Source organism: Palaemon carinicauda, chromosome 7, assembly GCF_036898095.1.
Source record: "Palaemon carinicauda isolate YSFRI2023 chromosome 7, ASM3689809v2, whole genome shotgun sequence".
Lineage (NCBI taxonomy): Eukaryota > Metazoa > Arthropoda > Malacostraca > Decapoda > Palaemonidae > Palaemon > Palaemon carinicauda.
Genome location: NC_090731.1, coordinates 140,607,690 through 140,620,966, shown reverse-complemented (window position 1 = coordinate 140,620,966; position 13,277 = coordinate 140,607,690). Strand labels below are relative to the sequence as shown.

Sequence of the window (13,277 nt, the reverse complement as noted above, 5' to 3'; positions counted from 1 at the left end):
AAACGTTTGGTTAGTGGAGAAAACACAAGGCGATCAGATAACTTGAAAGAGTTCTTGAGTAATGACGACAATAAAACTCGGCTCATTGAATTACTCTTGAGGGTTTGGTGCACGGAGGAGAATATACGAAGGTAGAGAAGAAGAAGATTATCTTAGTTTGTAAGGGCTAGGCGTACGAACTCGAGGCAAACAATGGGAAGATCACTGCATTTCAAATTGAATCTCTTGACTCAACCCAGGAAGAGACTGATTCACGTGTCATTCTCTATTCAACCTATGCCAAGGATGAAGGATATGAATTTGTTCGGGTTCGAAGTCCAGACAGTAACATATTCTTCATACTTCTGTATTATGTCCAAACTTAGGTGTGCAACTCCTTTTTGATACTGGCACTGGGAATAGAAGGTGATTCATAGATGTCACAGAACTATCGAAAGGGTTCACACCAACTTACTGTGCCGTTCTCCTTGGTCTGCTTTCCTTGGTCTGCATGCATTCAGTAGATGCAATATGACCAGTGCCTTTAAAGGAACTGTCAAGTTAAAACCGCTGCGAATTCTACAGAAATGCTTAAAGTACCAAGAAGTCTTCAGTTGCCTAGGGGAGTCGTGGGAGGTATCCTATGAAATATGCCTTGCTCCTGACCAGCTTCGATACCAAATGCTCAAGTTAAAGTATCACAAGATATTTCCAATAATTGCCTTTCCATTAATTAAAAGTGGACCCAAAGGTACCCAAGTAGACTATCAAACTTTATACCTTGCATAGGTTGACTTTTTTCTGTAGTCCAAAGCAACACAGTGTGAATTTTCCCAATGAGGTCTTGCATCATATGAGAATATTGTACAATCATGTACAGTTTTATTATATTTCATTCATGATTGTCGTAACCTTCAAATAAAGCATTTCTGTTGATGATTTGTGACTTTCCCCAAATTTACTGACAGAATTTTTGAGACTGCCTTTATTGGATGCTGTGATCTGAAGAACGTGGGTGAGGACACGAATATTATCTCTCTTGCTGCATTCATGGAGGAGTTATAGCCAAGTCAAAATTACAATTACAGCGTCCAGAGTGGCGGCCATCTTGAATTTTGAGCATAATGTAATTAGTTGACATTGTTGAGAATGCTTTTTTTTGGATTCTCTGACCCCCAAAACCTGGGAAAACACACCAAAATAATTTCCGTAGCCCCTTTATAAGAAGAGTTATGAGCTTTATCAGTTTTTACGATTTTGAGGCAAAAAAACGACAAATTTGAAAATTGACTTTTTTACATAACATCTCATTTCCATGATTTGGCCAACAGGTACACTTAATGGGTATCATTCTATTTCTTGAGGTCTCTAGAGATGAAATAAGGCAGAAAAAGTCATCAGATATTGGTCTGGCTGGTCCTGGGGTTACATTTATGGAGGTGCCTAAAATTTTCACTTGACCCCAAATTTGGTGACCTTTTGACCTCTGGTGACCTAATCCTTAAACATAATTGCAAATTGTCTATTTTATCTGACAGAGAGGCCCAAAGCACACATTTTGATATGTCATTTATCTTTCTCTGACTATTCAGTCCGGAGTTATGTCTAATTAGGTTTGCCCTACCCCAAAATTGGCAGCTGCAAAATTCGATGATGTCATCAAATAAAGTGGCCGAGGAGTGGTAGTGAGTCCCTATTTTTTCAATGGGAACATTAAAAAAGTGAAAATATGGATCAAATGCTACAACCTAAATGCACTTTTGTCAATTTTAAGGGGGGGTTGCAAGGTGAGCCCCCTCAGCCCACGGACTATTAGTGAGGAATGGATGCACAGGTCTTGCCATGAGTGTAGACCTACACGCCTATGCAAACATGCAATTTAGTACGAGTTACACGAATTTGAGATCGCATTTCCACCTCTATGAAACTTTAGTATTATTACAATTTTTTTTTTTTTTAATTTACAAATTACAAGACAAATCTCACACCATGTTTTGTAGATACCGGCAGGAGTTGGAGTCTTTGCTACCGACGGACAGCCAGATATGGTTTATCCGCTCACCTCTACCAATAAAGCAAAGTTTTAAATCAACTAAGAAAACTTTTCAGATAATCATTAACAATACTTCAAACCTTTCATTTCATACCAATGCAGTTAATTCTAATAGGCATGCCCTCTCAATACTAAAGTGTTCCAGAAATTTTATTCCACTTTTGACCAAGTTGTGGAATGATCTTCCTAATCGGGTAGTTGAGTAAGTAGAACTTGAAAAGTTCAAAGTTGCAGCAACTGTTTTTATGATGAATAGGCTGACGTAAGTCTTTTTATAGTTATATATGAATTATCTGTCATAATGCTGTTAATATTTTTTTGAATATTTTATTTTGATTTGTCATTATTTCTTATATCGTTTATATATTTCCTTGTTTCCTTTCCTCACTGGGCTATTTTCCCTGTTGGAGCCCTTAGGCTTATGGTATCTTGCTTTTCCAACTAGGGTTGTAGCTTAGCAAGTAATAATAATAATAATAATAATAATAATAATAATAATAATAATAATAATAATAATAATAATAATAATAATAAACTGATAGTAGATACAACGGGAGTTGGAGTCTTTGTTACCGATGCGACGATCAGCCAGATATCCGCCCACCTCTACCAATACAGCAAAGTTTTAAACCAACTAAGATAACTTTTCAGATAATCATTACCAATATTTCAAATCCCTCATTCCATACCAATGCGATTACACGGTACATTATACATTTAGCATAGTTATCAAACTGCAAACCTCCGACTTCAAATAATGAGAAACACATTTTGTATATGAATCATTACAGGTTTTAACTCCTAAGTAACCGCCTTCGAAGGTTCCAGTAATCAGCGTTAGTCTAGACAGGCTCTTAGACAGTGTTGCCAGATGTGAAAATTTATCCCTAGATATGGGAATTTTGGATGTCTGTTTGGGATATTCCGTACACTTTTTTCTATGAAGAGAAAACAAAGATGAGTAAACCTTTATATTGTTGTAATTATTTTACTTGAACTTACAGTATATGAAGTATAGTGAGTAATTTCTTTATCAGTAAAGCTTACATGATCAAGACAAAAGAGAATATATTTGTGGAAATGGGGATTGTTGGGTTGTTTTGGGAATTTTTTTATCATAAGTTTTGGGGATTTTTATTCTAACCCATGTGGCAACACTGAGGCTCTAATGCTGCTGGCTGCTGCTGCAGCTGTAGTCGTTGTGTTATTGAGATTTCTCGATGGCTAAAGAAAAGCCCCTAGTTCTGTCTTTTTACTCTACTGAAGTTCCGACCAAGTAAGTAAATGCTAATATGCTCACGTAACGTTGTCAAATATATAATCACCTTACGGTAAACCCGAGGTAGAAGTTGAACTGGTGACTGGTGTGCTTTGGGGTCCTTGATAAATAACATTGTTGTGGTGTGACCAGCACTCCACGGTATTGGGTGTAATCATTACTCATTAGTAATGTCTGATATTTCAAGAGAAAACGCTACCATTGTTCTCAAATGTATCTCGATTCTATTTTAATTTCTAGAAATTAAACCCGTCATTTATAAGAGCTGGCTTTTCTCCATTCGTAAATAATGTTTTGCCCACTTGCCATGGTCTGTCAAGCCTTAGCCCATTTAATCTTACCCAGAACCGTTGTGGGCCATTTTTATTATATTCATCCCGATATTTACCTTAGAGCGGCGAAACCATGTAATTTATGTGGCATTAATAAGAGTCTTCACTTGTGGTTGGTGGTGAACATTGCAATTGTATCCTTGATTTGCCACAAAGGCAACAAATATTGTATGTATTGAGTCTTTTAATTGTTTGTATCCTATTGATTACATATTTGGTTAGGTTAACATTTTTGTTAGGTTACTCGTATATCTTTAAAAATTTATAAACTTACTACCACTCCATGGCTTGAGTTGACTGTTGGTCATAGGCCTAGTAGTTTACCGTTTAGGTTTCACTGTAGTGTATTACAGGGCAATATAACCTAGGAAAACAACTACTTTTTCTTATAGAAAAAATTACGCTCTCTTCGTAAATGACACTCGTTCCCCTCGCAAATTAATAGTTTCAGAAATATATATACATCTATATCCTCCAATAATGGGGGACCCCCAGTGGGAACTCGGGGTTTTGGGGTGGGGAAAACATACTGGGGAATCGATATATAAATGTAAAACAAGCCTTTTCTTCTATATACATGACCTTCTTGTATGTATTATAACTGGAGGAAAATACAAAACAGTATGACTGGATAAACTTTGGAGGAGCCGTTTCAAGGATTATTTTATGAAAAAATACAGTAACCAGTTCTGCCAACGTCTGATGTAGATCAAATGTTAGCATTCCATGCTAACATTAGCACCCATTTGTACGTACGTTCGTGCATACCAGTTTTCGTTCTGCGCAAATATCACTCCCCCTACGCAGAAGTTTTCCCTCCCCCAATTACTCTTTTTATTATCGTATTATCATCTCATTTTATATTCCCATTCAATATTATTTATCATACATTCCATTTTATCTTCCTATATTGGGTTTATTTCTTTGGTTATTTCCTTTTCTCTCCCCAGTTTCACATAAATACTTGCTCTGGACTAGTTTCCCTATCCAGTTCATTCACGGTAAAATCATCTCATTTTATATTCCCATTCAATATTATTTATCATTCATTCCATTTTATCTTCCTATATTGTTTTTATTTCTTTTCTTTGGTTATTTCCTTTTCACTCCTCTGTTTCCCATAAATACTTTCTCTGGACTAGTTTCCCTATTTAGTTCATTCATGTTTACCGGCTAGTGTTCTTTGTTTTTCTCTTAACCAATCACCAACCAATGCCTATTCAGATATCTCCCTTTCTTTATCTCTTTGATAGGTGTGTTCATACCCTTTCCTCCAAAGCCTTTTGCGTTGTAACCTTTGACCCAGTAAGGCGTTCGTCATTTCAAGTGCGATTTATTTTTTCGTATTTTTCGATGGAGGAACTTATAGAAACTTGTAACGGCTGCAGTATTCCGTACCTAAAAGCAGTGGCTAAATTCCATGGTGATTTTCATGATTCTTCAGTTAATGTTGATTATTTCCTTAAATCACACAACGTAATTCCTCAACGTTTACTGTGCCCCAAGTGCCGTTCTCTGTTATCTTATAGGAAAGACATTCACGTGTTTTATTGCAATTCTGAATCCATCATACCTAAAACTAAGAAGAAACGTCGTTGTGGTTATACCGTTACTGCCTATAAAGGTACATTTTTGGGGAAAAGTCGTCTACCCCCATGGAAGCCACAAGTTTCGTCGTTTTCTTCATAAAAGGAAGTCATCCCTCAATAGTCATTACATGTACTGTATATGTGTTTTGTGACCGGGGTACTTCTAGGCAAGGTTAGGTGGGTTTGTTAAGTTCTGTGCCCTTTTTGTACTTTTTATATATTGTTTAATAGTTATATGGAAAAATTATTTAAAATACGTATGGAAATATTTAGCATTTCTACCTCTAGTAATGTCCTCGTGTCGTTGGTAACTCTATGTACCATTCGTCATCGTTGGTAGTACTGTTTCATAAATGTAAGTCATTCCTCAATAGTCATTATATGTGTTTTGTGACCGGGGTACTTCTAGGCAAGGTTAGGTGGGTTTGTTAGGTTTTGTGCCCTTTTTGTACTTTTTATATATTGTGTAATAGTTATATGGAAAAATTATTTAAAATACGTTTGGAAATATTTAGCATTTCTACCACTAGTAATGTCATCGTGTCGTTGGTAACTCTGTGTACCATTCGTCATCGTTGGTAGTACTGTGAATCATTGGTAACATTGCTAATGTTATCGCTCTCAGTATATTCGTAAGAGAAGTGACAACGTTGAACAAGTTCTTATATTTAAATATTTTAACACAACATATATGTGAAAATATCTGGTAAATTTGTATTGTATTACAGGGTGTGATTTTTGCACAGAAAAGATATGATTTTCTATTGTAAATAACATGATTTAACCGGTTTTCACCTTCATTTCATCCGTAATAACATCAACCAATTCTTCAACTTAAAGTTAGTCGGATTGATTGATCTGTTTGATTCCGGTTGAAATGAAGGTCAAATTCGGTTAAATCACGTTATTTACTATAGGAAATCATATATTTTCTGTTTAAAAATCACACCCTGTAATACAATACAAATTTACCGAAATTTTTCCCAATGTACTGTGAATTTGATCAAGATAGAAATTAATGATATTGGGTCGTCTTTGGGGCATGATATGTGAATGTTTAAAAATTATATTTATTAAGGAAGCATAATGTATATATTAGGACGGGAGTATTTTCATAAGTCCCACTCAGCCATTTTTGCTTAAAAATAATTTTTTCCCGTTACTTTTCCTGTTGTTATGCCTTGATGTTATTACCTTCCGCGAAAATATCGTTTTCTGATTACCACAACCCAACAGTAATTTGGGTAACTCCTGGTGGGGTAGTGAAAAGTAAGGAATTGCAGAAGAGAATAACGGCAAAAAACAACAAAACAACTAGAAAACTAATGGAAATAAGGATTTTTCATGCAAATGTGTGAGGAGGAGCAACACTTTCGAAAGCTATCACAGGCCCGTTTGCTTGAGCCCCGTTATCTATCTGATGTAAACTTGGTAAACTTCTCTGAATACTTATATTTACGAGTATGTTTCTTAATGAACTACAGTAATTCTAATTATTCGCATACTGATCTTTGCTCCTGCGTGGCTTGCTTCACTCGCAATTAAACATAGGTCATTCTGTACAATACCTTCGCCACTAATAATTTCTATATTTTTTTTCTGATGACTTAGTGCTTTATCTAAAGCTGACTCTCTCTCTCTCTCTCTCTCTCTCTCTCTCTCTCTCTCTCTCTCTCTCTCTCTCTCTCTCTCTCTCTCTCTCTTTTTTTTTTTTTTTTTTTTTTTTTTTTTTTTTTTTTTTTTTTTTTTTTTAAGGAGGAGGAGGAACATTATTTTTACCCTACTTGTTAACCTTTGCCATCCTGGGGGACCTCCAGTGGGAAACTGGGGTTTTGGGGTGGGGAATGAATTAAAGAATTTGTTTTAACATGTAGAATTAGCAATAAACAAACAAACTACCTAACCTAACCTAACAGTTGTACTCTTACCTAGCAAGGGGGGGGGGTTTGGCCCTCCCCCCCTGTGCCACCACCCCTTACACAGTCATGTTAAATATAAGACAGCCTAAAACCCTGTGTACACTTGGGTTGGAGGGTAAAGGTGAGCTGCACCTTTCCGACTCGGTACCCAATGCACAATAACCTCAGGAATGAATGTTCACCAATCATTTATAGTTTTGAGAGAAATTCTTAGTTAATTTTCAACAAATTTCAAACAAAATTTACACCAATATGATTATATACAAGTAACAAAGTAGATTCTATATCTACATGAGATTTTCAAACCAAGTTCCCTTAAAAATGGATACGTAAAAACTACACCTTTTTTCACTTTCTTGTTGTTTTTCAATACATCTTGTCTTCTGTCACACCGAAAGGCTTTTTTTTTTTTGTTGATATCAAGTCGGCACTTTGAACCACAGGTGAGGCAAATAGTGTCACTTTCACTTTTGATAACATCGTAATCTTGGCAGTACTTTATTATTCTTTCGATGTTACTACAATAATGCAGAACAAAATCATTATAATTTGAATAACAATTGAGACAAGAATTTGGGAGAAAATCCACTGAAATTGATGTCAAATTAGATGGTAAATGAGAAACCGCACCAGAAGTTGAAGGTTCACACTCCTCCATGGCTCTCAAAAGACTGAAAAATTAGCGATGGAAATTGTGTGAAAAGTGTCGAAAAGTGTTCAGTTTCATTGAGTATTCAAGTCACGTGCTTCTAGTGTTGTTAAAATGGTAGTCCCAAGTAAAATGTGGATAATCATCATTGGTTAAAAATAATGACGTTTGGGTGACGTCTTGCTACGTAGAATACAGTCGACGATGTAATAATGACACAGTAATCTATGTTTGTTCCGTAACCGACATACAAACTACGCTATTTAATATGGGTTATTACTTTCGGCTTGAGCTCACTTTGCTCCCGGCTCGGGTTGTAGTCGGACGTGTCCGCTCTCACCCTCGCCTCTCTGACAGCCATTAATGTCTTTTTGCTTTCTCTCCTACAGGTTTGTGTGCGAAGTTGGCCTCTGCGAAAATGCGCAAATGTCCTGGATTACCCGACCGCCCTTGTGGTACATTTATGTCGGCGGTCGAGACGGACCCTCACATCCTTTGTCCTTACTGTAGGGGCCAACAGTGTGATAGTAGTAATAAGTGGGGTGAGTGCAGGGAGTGGTCTACCTCCCAGTGGGAGAGGTTTTCTCGGCGACGGAAGAAGAAGTCCAGGCGGGATATTTCTCCTTCGAAGATTTCTTTGAAAGAAGAAAATCCCAGGGACTCTTCTTCCGCTGCCCAAACCTCCTCCGAAGCTCCCACTCGATCAGTTTCTTTCGAGAGACGGTCGAGTGGTAGCGTAGACCGTAGTTCTGTTTCCCGACCTCTGGGTTCGAGAGATGGCGTTGCCTCCCCTAGCGAGGCAGCTCCACCTCCTCCCTGGGGGAGGATTTAAATGTTAATGTAACTGATTTATTCCAGCTTTGGTCTTCTTTGGGGCTCGAGGGTTCGCCCTCCAAGGAAGCATTGATTGACATCATCCGGTTGGGTGCCGCTGTCAAGCAGTTGCCGACTTTGGCAGAGGTTGATCCTCTGTCTATTGTCTACGTTGTGGTGTCAGAGGTATCCAATGTGGTATCTCCTAATACCTCTGCAACCTCTCAACCCGCAGTAGCTGAAGACTTAGTTTCTCCAGGTCCTGCACAACCTACGAGGGAGAAACTAAGTCCAACAGTTTCTCCTGCTGGTGATTCTCTCCCTCGGGGGAGTTCAATCACAGAGACTACTCTTCGGAGGACTGCTGAAGGTCAGCTTGTTGACCCAATGGCCCCCAGAGGGCGTATTCGTCGTAAAGCTCGCCTTCCTCTTCGCCGGAGAGGCCTTCCTTCACCTTATAAGACGGTGAGGAGGCGCCTCTTCGGTTCACCATCACCGTTGCAGTCCGCTGCAGAGGAGCCTCATGATCAATCTCCGACTGTTCCTGGTACTACCCTGGACCTCTCTGCCGATCGTTCGCGATGCCCTTCGGTGGAAGGTCGTCCTGACAAAGGGCACGCCGACCTTCCACCCGTCAGACCTAGTGACCTGCCGTCGCTGTTCCTGGCTGCTGATGCGCTTTATGTGCCAACTAAACCTGTTTTCAAAAAACGGCCCCCAGAGGGCGTATAAGGCGCAAAGCTCGCCTTCCTCTTTGCCGTAGAGGCCTTCCCTCGCCCCTCAAGGGCGTAAGGAGGCGCCTCTTCGGCTCGTCATCCCCGCAGTCCGCCGCAGAGGAACTTTGTCGTCGATCACCGACCCTGTCAGCTACATCCCTGGACCTCTCTGCAGATCGTTTGCGATCTCCTTCGGTGGAAGGTCGTCCTTGCAAAGGACGCACCGACCTTCCTCCCGCTAGACCTGCTGACCTGCCTTCGCCGTTCCTGGCTGCTGATGCGCTGTGGGTACCCACGCATCCCGTTTTCAGGCGGGCATCGGTCCCTTCGGGGCACAAGGGACTTTCTCTCCTAGAGACTAAGTCCCTTACGCGCCAGGTATCCCCTGCGTGCCATCGATCTCCTACGCGCCAGCGCGCTCCAGTTCCAGTTAGAGTGCGCCAGTGCGCTCCAGTTCCAGTTAGAGTGCGCCAGCGCTCACCTGCGCGTCAGCGCTCACCTGTGTGTCAGCGCTCTCCTGCCCGCCAGCGCGCCCTCTTCCTGATGCGCGCCATGTGCGCCCATGATCGCCTGCGCGCCAACGCTCGCCTACGCGCCAGCATTCTCCAACGCGCCAGCTCTCGCCTGTGCGCCAACGTTCTCCTGCGCGGCCACGATCTTCGGATCTGGGCACAAAGGGGAAGATAATCTCTTCCCCTGCTCATCGGGGCTCGCCAGCATTGTCACCTACGTACCATCGCGAGCAGTCTCCATCGCGCGCCCTGCACACCCACCTATTGCAGTCCAAGATGTGCGCCCTCTTGCGCGCGGGATTTTTCCCTGCGCGCGCCCTTCCTTGTTCACCCTTACAGGCTCATTATCATCCTGTGCGCGCGCGCGCGAACAATTACCGTTATCTTCAGAACAAGCCCCTGCGCACTATCGTTCGCTGACGTGCCAACGGGCGCCCTCACTTGCGCGCTATCATTCGCCCACGCGCGCCCTCACCTGCGCGCCATTAATCGCCCACGTGCCTACGCGCACCCTCTCCTGCGTGCCATTGCTTGGCCACACGCCAATGCGCGCCATCGCTCGCCCGCGCGCTCACGTGCGCCCTCGCCATCGCCTACGCACGTAAGCAATCGACCGAGTGCGATTTAGGCGGATTTCCAGCGCGCGAACACCAGCGGGACCACCAACGCGATCGCCAACACGATACCACGTGCGAGGCTGTAGGATGACGAACGGATAGATCACCGTCATCGCTTTCCCCCCGCAAGCGCAGAACAGCGCGTTCGCCGGAGGGAGGTACTTCTCCAGATAGGTCCAGGAACTTGCCTTTTTCTTCTTCTTTTCAGGCCGACCCTGCTTTGGTAACTCCTCCTAGGGATCGAACGATCCCCTTCCCTCCAAAGGGAGTTTCTGACAGAGCGACTGTCAGTCGACAGGCCTGGTTTGGGTCCCTCGTCAGAGCGGTCGTACAGGCTTTCAAGCCTGTTCTCTCTGAACTGGGACACAAAGCAGTGGCAGTCTCGACTCCCCTGAAGAGGAAGAGAGGAGGAGTGGACGTGGTAACTTCTCCAAGGGCGAAGTTGACTCCTCGGAAGTCTTTGAGGAAGGTTCCCTTCCCCCCCCAGACTTTCTCTCCTTCCCCTTTGGACGAGGATTTCCCATCCTCGGGAGTCCCATGAGGCGAGGTGTTCCCCCATCGCACCAATGAGGGAAACCCCACTCGCGCAGAGAAGTCCTCTCGGGTAGGGGTGGAGAAGAGCCTCCCACCATCACTTCTGGAGTCCTGTATCCCGTCCAGGAGGGAGTCGAAAGACTCCAAGACAGTTCCGAAGTCGTCCTCGAGGATCAGACCAGAGCCAACCAAGACCTCGGAGAACATCCACGAGTCCCCTGAGAAGAGCCTTCGGGGACAGGAGACTTTGCTGCCAGGCCTTCAGGAGGGGAGCTTCAGGAGTCAGAACGTGCTTTCTGGCAAGTTCTGACCCTTATGAGGAATCTCAACGGGTTCTCGGATCCAGAGATTCCTCCTCGCGAGGACAAGGACACGGTCCTGGACCGAATCTTTGGTACTCAGAAACCCGTTAAGGCCAGTACGGCTCTGCCTTGGTCCCAAGGGGTTAAGAGTGCCAGAGATAAGGTCGAGGGCCAGCTCTCCGAGCTTGCCTCCTCCAGCCGGGAACAAACTCCTCCCGCCTCCTCGTGTCCATCAGAGGAGGTACTTCGAGATCATGGAGGAGACTTGTCTACCTCTTCCTGTGCACCATTCTTTGGAAGAGCTTACCAAGGGAGTCCCTCTCGAGAGACTCTCCACCCGGCAGGTGGCTTTCTCGGCTACGGAGATCCTCAGCCAGGAGAAGGTAGAGAAGTGTGCCATGCAGGCAACTTCGTGGCTGGACATCTGGCTAGGGTCTCCAGGCATCCTGCTACGATCTGAGGACCTATCCAAGGAAAGTACCATGAAGGTCATGGAGACATTTCTACTCTCAGGCACTCGTACCATCGAGTTTCTAGCCCACCAAGTCTCGAACTTGTGTGCTAGCACCATCTTGAAGCGTCGAGATGTGGTATCTGAGAGGTTTCACCAGAAAGTCCCCAACACCGAGAAGAGCAGGCTCAGCCATTCTTCCATCTTAGGGAGAAACCTGTTTGAGCCTAAGGACGTGGAGCAGGCAGCTGAGAGGTGGATGAAGTCCAACCAGGACTCCCTCCTGCAGAGGGCTTTAACATCTAAGCCCTATAAGCCTCCAGCAACCCAGCAACCACGTCCTACCAAGACGACGAAACCGGTAACGGCAGCAAAGACAACGGTGTCAAAGCCCTTTCATGTCAAAGACAAGAAAGGCAAAAAGTCCTCCTGGGGGGAAAATCCTAGGGGGAGTGGCCGAGGCCGCAAACGCTAGGATTGGCAGTCCCCCAGCATGTCCACCAGTAGGGGGATGCCTGCAAAGTTGCGCAACCAGGTGGCAGCAATTCGGGGCAGATTCCTGGACGATTTCCGTAATCAGTCAAGGATATCGCGTCCCGTTCACAACATCTCTACCTCCTCTGACAGCGGATCCAGTGTCGTTGAGCTCCCTTGCTATGGGATCAGCAAGGGGGCAAGCCCTTCGGGCAGAAGTTGAGACCATGTTAAAGAAGGGCGCTCTCCAAGAGGTCGTCTACGGGTCCCCGGGCTTCTTCAGTCGACTCTTTCTTGTATAGAAGGCGTCTGGAGGCTGGAGACCAGTCATCGACCTCTCAGCTCTGATCAGATTTGTCAAGCAGACCCCGTTCAGCATGGAGACGGCAGACACGGTCAGACTTACAGTGAGACCTCAAGACTTCATGTGTACACTGGACCTGAAGGACGCGTACTTCCAAATCCCAGTCCATCCGTCTTCAAGGAAGTACTTAAGATTCTGCCTAGACAACAAGATCTACCAGTTCAATGTGCTGTGCTTCGGTCTCTCCACTGCTCCTCAGGTTTTCACCAGAGTGTTCACCCTGATATCATCGTGGGCACACAGGATCGGCATCCGTCTCCTCCGTTATCTGGACGACTGGCTGATCCTAGCAGACTCGGAGTCAACCCTTCTTCGACACCGAGACAAACTTCTGAGACTTTGCCAGGATCTGGGGATCCTGGTAAATCTCAAGAAGTCTTCCCTGCTACCTACTCAAAGACTGGTATATCTAGGCATGATAATAGACAACAATCTCCACAAAGCCTTCCCATCAGACGACAGGATAGCAAGGCTGAGGAGGGTCGCGAGTCCTTTCCTCAGATGAGAGGAACTCCCAGCCCAATCGTGTTACGTCTCCTCTGTCACCTCTCATCCCTGGCCCGTCTAGTTCCCAACGGTCGCCTCAGAATGAGATCTCTTCAATGGCGACTCAAGTCCCGGTGGAATCAAGGACACGATTCCCCGGATGTCATGATCCCTATGGGTCCTGCGGAACTGACGGACCTCCAGTGCT

At 43.9% G+C, this 13,277-nt stretch overlaps 1 protein-coding gene across 1 annotated transcript in view; it reads left to right on the top strand.

The window, feature by feature from the left end:
* The first annotated feature begins 3,206 nt into the window (after positions 1-3,206).
* Positions 3,207-13,277, top strand: part of LOC137644036 (uncharacterized) — a 971,945-nt gene continuing 961,874 nt past the window's right edge. The window contains exon 1 of the mRNA XM_068376929.1: positions 3,207-3,308. The gene's annotated coding sequence lies outside the window, so the exon portion shown is untranslated. The remainder of the gene's footprint in view (positions 3,309-13,277) is intronic.